The sequence below is a fragment of the Schistocerca gregaria genome, chromosome X, assembly GCF_023897955.1.
Source record: "Schistocerca gregaria isolate iqSchGreg1 chromosome X, iqSchGreg1.2, whole genome shotgun sequence".
In the NCBI taxonomy this organism is placed as follows: Eukaryota; Metazoa; Arthropoda; class Insecta; order Orthoptera; family Acrididae; genus Schistocerca; species Schistocerca gregaria.
Genome location: NC_064931.1, coordinates 31,722,857 through 31,729,790, shown reverse-complemented (window position 1 = coordinate 31,729,790; position 6,934 = coordinate 31,722,857). Strand labels below are relative to the sequence as shown.

Below are 6,934 nucleotides of genomic sequence, written 5' to 3'. Positions count from 1 at the left end.
TTACTTCATATGTGTATTCAACTACTTTCGGAGCTATGGCTGAATAAGATAAACTGAAAACTAAGTTAGCTATACCCTCCTTCCAAGGCAACATAAATACATCTTGATTGTCATACGTACTGGAACATTTCAGTTACATTACATGAAACACTGTTCAGTAACACCAATATTTATGCAAATACCTAGAATGGTAAATCTACACATTGTCCTGTTTAGGTCAGTTAAATCAGTGTTAGCTTTCAATTTGGTACATGATGAAGACAGAAAGTGAGTTACTCAACACTTTTCGATTATCAGTGATACATACGTATTATATAGAAACATGAACTTGAAATCGAAAAATTTAAATCTTTGAATTAACATACCTTTTGCAAATGTTTCGGGTGTGTAAGAAAAACTGATTGTACAGAATTTTCTCGGAGCCATACTGTTGAAAGAGAAGTTCGGTCAATGTCATCTTTTCGAAAACGCTGAGAACATATAGTGCTCCATTTAGATGGACACCAATTGCTCCTCCTCACAGCATTCTCCCGCAGACTTTCATCTTTAGGGAATCTAAAATCATAAAAAGAGAAAAATACTCTATAGTACAAGTAAAGATGTAGTACATACTTGTTCACAACCACGCAAGTCACCAAAATAGCGCAAAGTCCTTCCAAAAACGAGCGAGAAACCTATCCACACAAGCTTACAGCAGCAATGTTTTGGTCAGATCAAGACAGCTACCCTTGGCTTCACACAGCTTCGCAGATGAGTTACTCAACACTTCTAGATTATCAGTGACATACTTATTATACGAAAACATGAACTTGAAATCGAAGAATCTAAATCTTTGAATTAACATACCTTTTGCAAATGTTTCGGGTGTGTAAGAAAAACTGATTGTACAGAATTTTCTCGGAGCCATAGTGTTGAAAGAGAAGTTCGGTCAATGTCATCTCTTCGAAAACCTCCATGGGCTCAAGCACGCTTGTACAAGCCGCAGTTTATTTACAGTGGAAAGTGTCGATCTCAGACGACGATGTACTGACTGTGGCAGTCTTTTTCTTGTGTTACAGAAAAATAAAAAGTGGAAATGGGATACATCGTCTAAAGAGTGGTTAAAAAAACGATAATCATGTTGGGTCGCCTTTCTTTTGTTGCTATTAATGTTTCTTCTGGAGGCTCTTTTGTAGGCCTACTTGTGTTAGCCAAATTCAGTATCTCCGATTCATGTGACAGAAAATCTAGTGGACTATCTGCCTCCAAAACTTCTTCAAAAGAATGTGAAACAACTACTGCTTTTTAGTAGTTTCATTCTGAAAATTAGGTGTAACACTCGTAAATATTTTATTTATTTATTCATCCATAGACAAATTTCTTTGTATGGATGTCGTCGTTAGACACAGTGTGTCCCATTTATCTGATGACCACCTGCCCGCCCGCCGCCTGCTGGTTGAGTGGGTCCGCACTATGCCCCCCTTTTTTGTGGGTTTTAGCCTGAAGGCCGTACAGACATACGCACCTTGTCAGCCACTGTTTGCGATTTTCCGATATCAGTGATTTCTGTGAATGCTACTTTTCAGTATCTGCTATTCTTAACTGTGATTTGTCGCAGTTAAGAGTCGCAGTTAAGGAACGTAGGTCGCATATCCCTCCGCCACTGCTATTTCTGCGGTTTCTGCTACTTCCGCGATTTCTGTGACTTCTGCTACTTCTGCGATTTCTGTGACTTCTGCTACTTCTGCGATTTCTGCGACTTACCACCGTATGAAAAAGTTACATCTGCTCACACAGAAAATTGCATCTCAACAAATCTGTCATTGGTAAGTAAGTTTTACGTTTCTTCTTCCGTTGGCTTTAATTATGTATTAAAGAAACAACTGTGAAAATATTAATAGTGTAATTAATATGTAAGTAGCCATACAGTAGCGTAATAGTTCGTGTTTAGAAAATGAATTCTAACATATTGTTATGTTCACAGGTACCCGTACTACATTTCAGTCACTCAGTAAATTGATAACTCAAAATATCATTGTCAACAGATCTGGAGAAATTGCCACTGCGTCTTTAGACCGTTTTCGTCAGACGAGAGGTTAGTTTCTAAGTGTTTCGATGGAGTTAATTACTTCAAATGTTCTTGCAAATGTGAAATATACCCCACTGAGTGCCTTTCATTACAGCAAATATTAGCAATCTACTCTGTCAATTATATTGCTTGTAATTAGTGACAGCAAAAATTGTTTAATAATCCTTGTGATTTTGCAGACACAGTTCTGACTCTTGATTACTGGTTGCTGTACGTATCTATCCACATCAAGGCTATTGAGAGAGACTCGTGAAGATTCAAGACAGCTCTTAGAGGATTTGCAATTTAAAAGTGACATAATTGTGAAATAAGTGTGCAGAGATGAGTGATTAAACTGCGTTTTATTGAAGTTGTTATGCGATTTTAAAGCAATAATAAATGTCAAATATAGTGATTGAATAATGAAAATCTCATTTTCCAAATGTTTAAGCCGTCCTATACCCGTAATTTACCGCCACATATTTACTGGTAAACACTAGTTGAACAGTGACATGCCGCCCCCTCCTCCGTCCCTCCGCAATCTTGATGTGACACTGACCTGTAACATAGCCTGAGGTATAGAATATGCATTTTGAGGCTGTTGATATGAAAGTGGGAAGTACAGATCTTCCAGTTAAATTAGGAATAGCTTAAGTGCAGTACTTGAAAGTAACACAGAAAAAGCTTACTTATGTAGGTGGTTGTAGTGTCGGCAAAAAGTTAGTGTGTGTGAAGTTGCCATGTAGAACACCAGGGGCAAAACTTGTATCCCGAGTCTTGAACTGTGCTGGAATAAAAGTGAGGCATTCATATGGCTCAATAATTCTGTTTTCATTTCACTACACTTATATAGATGTCTGAGTTCTGTTGTGTTAACATTGCAAAGTCCTGTAGACATGTGGAGTATTAATCAAAATTGTCATATTGGAAGCAGAATCACATTTGTTACGTTACTTGATATTTTCAGGAGAAAAAGGCAATGTTGCTTCTTATTAATATAATACATTCAGAGTCACGGCTGTGTTTGACCAATCATAACTGACGCTGAATGTGCATGTCGTCATATAATGCGAAGGGCTTATTTCAATAGTGGTACAAGTCCATTACCTCCACTTTTCTGTCCATAATGCTTCTGAAATTAATGATCCAAACAAACATTAATAAAGGTTCATTTCTAGCAAGAAGCCATATGCTTGAATATTTCTGGTATCTCAAATGTAGATTTTTTAGCGCTCATTTAACTTTAGGACTCCGTATCTCAAAATGAACAAAAATGGACTTGTACCACTAATGAAATAAGTCCTTCATACGCACACACAGCACACCGATCTCGTGAGACACAAGGCTCTTATAACGAAGTACGTACGTCGTTCAACAGATGGCACTAGGCAAAGAATGTTAACTGCGCTTTTAGTTGCTACTTGTGACTCTTAGTTGCGATTTGTCACGGAAATCGCAGTTTGACTCGGTAGCGAATAGCATAGTATGAGCTTTGCTCAACAGATGGCACTGCTAACTGCGCTTTTTAGTTGGTACTTGCGACTCTTAGTTGCGACTTATCACAGAAATCGCAGTTAGACTCGATAGCGTGTCGCAGAGATGAGCGTAGTACAAACTTTGGCCAACAGATGGCACTGTTAACTGCGCTTTTTAGTTGCTACTTGCCACTCTTAGTTGCGATTTGTCACTGAAATCGCAGAAAGCAGTATGGAATTCGGCCAACAGATGGCTCGCGGCGTTTATTGTGAAATGCTACTTGCGACTGCTAACTGTGACTGAAATCGCAGTTAGATTTTGTAAATTTGTTACTGTGATATCTGTGACTTCTCAATCACTGTGATTTCTAACACATACGCGATTTCCTGCCCACCACTAGCCAGTGTCATTTGGGCAATGAAACAGGCATCACAAGTATAACAGTGAAATTTGCGAATGCAATGATGGCAAGAGCGAATTATTCAATTCCACAACGAGTGTTTATTTACGATTTCTATGTGCATACAGAGTCCACTCGTACTGTTCGGAGATTGTTTGAAGAGAAGTTTGCAAGTGTTCGAGTTCTGAGTCGTGATGCAGTTCACAAATTATTGAATAAATTTCGTGAAACGGGAAATGTTCAAGGCAAGAAGCATTAACGGCGAAGTACAGTGCTCACAGAAGTTCGTCTCGATGACACTGCATGCCGCCTGGAAAATTCCCCTAAAAATTCTCTTAGACGTCTTTCACAGCTAACACAAATTTCTTGCATCTCTGTACAAAGAGGTACTAAGTTGCTTGGGCTAAGGCCCTAAAAGCGTCAACAGTACAAGAACATCGACCTAGTGATCCTGTGCACAGGGTTAGTGAAAGAGAACGAAGCTTTGCGTTTTTTCAACAGGGTTCGGCAAGGGCATACATTTCCAATGCTTTTTGCACACAGTTCACGATGTGTACGATGAAAGAATGATTAGTAACAACATCTGGCCCGCTGTTAAGTCCTGAATTAACTCCAAACGACTTTTATTGGTGGGGTGCACTGAAGGACAATGTGTACCCAACAAATCCTCATGTGGTAGGGGAACTCAAGGATAATATCCTTGAATCAATTAATTCAATATCTCAGAGACAATTACATCATGTGATTAATAATTTCTTGAATAGATATCAGAAATGCGTGGAAAATATTGGCAGGCATTTCCAGCATCTGATCACATGACATGGGTCAGTACAACATTTGTTGTTGTTGTGGTCTTCAGTCCTGAGACTGGTTTGATGCAGCTATCCATGCTACTCTATCCTGTGCAAGATTCTTCATCTCACAGTACCTACTGCAACCTACATCCTTCTGAATCTGCTTAATGTATTCATCTCTTGGTCTCCCTCTACGATTTTTACCCTCCACGCTACCCTCCAATACTAAATTGGTGATCCCTTGATGCCTCAGAACATGTCCTACAAACTGATCCCTTCTTCTGGTCAAGTTGTGCCACAAACTTCTTTTCTCCCCAATCGTATTCAATACTTCCTCATTAGTTATGTGATCTACCCATCTAATCTTCAGCATCCTTCTGTAGCACCACATTTCGAAAGCTTCTATTCTCTTCCTGTCCAAACTATTTATCGTCCATGTTTCACTTCCATACATGGCTACACTCCATACAAATACTTTCAGAAATGACTTCCTGACACTTAAATCTATACTCGATATTAACAAATTTCTCTTCTTCAGAAACGCTTTCCTTGCTATTGCCAGTCTACATTTTATATCCTCTCCACTTCGACCATCATCAGTTATTTTGCTCCCCAAATAGCAAGACTCCTTTACTACTTTAAGTGTCTCATTTCCTAATCTAATTCCCTCAGCATCACCCGATTTAATTTGACTACATTCCATTATCCTTGTTTTGCTTTTGTTGATGTTCATCTTATATCCTCCTTTCAAAACATTGTCCATTCCGGTCAACTGCTCTTCCAAGTCCTTTGCTGTCTCTGACAGAATTACAATGTCATAGGCGAACCTAAAAGTTTTTATTTCTTCTCCATGGATTTTAATACCTACTCCGAATTTTTCTTTTGTTTCCTTTACTGCTTGCTCAATATACAGATTGAATAACATCGGGGACAGGCTACAACCCTGTCTCACTCCCTTCCCAACCGCTCTGATCCGTAGAACGCCAGTTTTATTTCTCCTGATAATGACATCCTCTTGAGTAGTCCCCGCCCGGAGATCCAAGTGGGGGACTATTTTACCTCCGGAATATTTTACCCAAGAGGACGCCATCATCATTTAATCATACAGTAAAGCTGTATGCATTCGGGAAAAATTATGGCCGTAGTTTCCCCTTGCTTTCAGCCTTTTGCAGTACCAACACAGCGAGGCCGTTTTGGTTATTGTTACAAGGCCAGATCAGTCATTCGTCCAGACTGTTGTCCTTGCAACTACTGAAAAGGCTGCTGCTCCTCTTCAGGAACCACACATTTGTCTGGCCTCTCAACAGATACCCCTCCGCTGTGGTTGTACCTACGGTACGGCTATCTGTATCACTGAGGCACGCAAGTCTCCCCACCAACGGCAAGGTCCATGGTTCATTTATTTGCTTATATTTTAAATGTAGCCATGTTGTACCACAGCTGTGGACAAACGATAGGGAATCTTATCGCTGGACAACAGAGCGCTCGCTGCCCGGCATCTTCTGCGCCACACAGATGATCATCAGATAAATGGAATACCCAGTATAACAAATGTACATAAGGTAATGGAAAAAATAGGGTATACATAAGAAATTCATAATACAAATATACATATACACTATTACTGCATTACATAAAGCAGAAGAGCCTGCTTCAAACAAAAGAAGTGGATGATAAGACTCGTCTGATAATAGACTTTGGTTTTGTATTGCATGGAGTAAGTTACAGCCGCCTGGAGTGGCTGTGCGGTTCTAGGCGCTACAGTCTGGAACCGAGCGACCGCAACGGTCTCAGGTTCGAATCCTTCCTCGGGCATGGATGTGTTGTCCTTAGGTTAGTTAGGTTGAATTAGCTCTAAGTTCTAGGCGACCGATGACCACAGAAGTTAAGTCGCATAGTGCTCAGAGCCATTTGAACCAGTAAGTTACAAAATTCAATTTACTGTATTGCTTACAAGCATACTCCATCTTCCTTGTCTATTTTGTAATTGGTCAACCTTCCTAGTATGTAAACAGTAATATACCGTACTTCAGAAATCATGTTCTATAATTTTTGGGTAACATGCTTAACATCAGCATTATTCACTTTTCAGGTTCCTAAAACAGAGCATGAGTAGACCACAGTTGCAAAAGATTTTGAAAAGAGGTGGAATTTTCCATACTGTCTTGAATGTATTAATGGAAAGCATGAGATTGTGCCTCCAGCAGGAAGTGTGTA

General features: G+C 39.6%; 1 long non-coding RNA gene across 1 annotated transcript; it reads left to right on the top strand.

Annotated features, from left to right (window-relative positions):
• The first annotated feature begins 1,697 nt into the window (after positions 1 to 1,697).
• LOC126299443 (uncharacterized) lies at positions 1,698 to 2,388 on the top strand. The gene is made up of 3 exons (XR_007552813.1): positions 1,698 to 1,805; positions 1,964 to 2,074; positions 2,248 to 2,388. It is a non-coding gene; the product is annotated as an uncharacterized LOC126299443 (long non-coding RNA).
• The last annotated feature ends 4,546 nt before the right edge of the window (positions 2,389 to 6,934 follow it).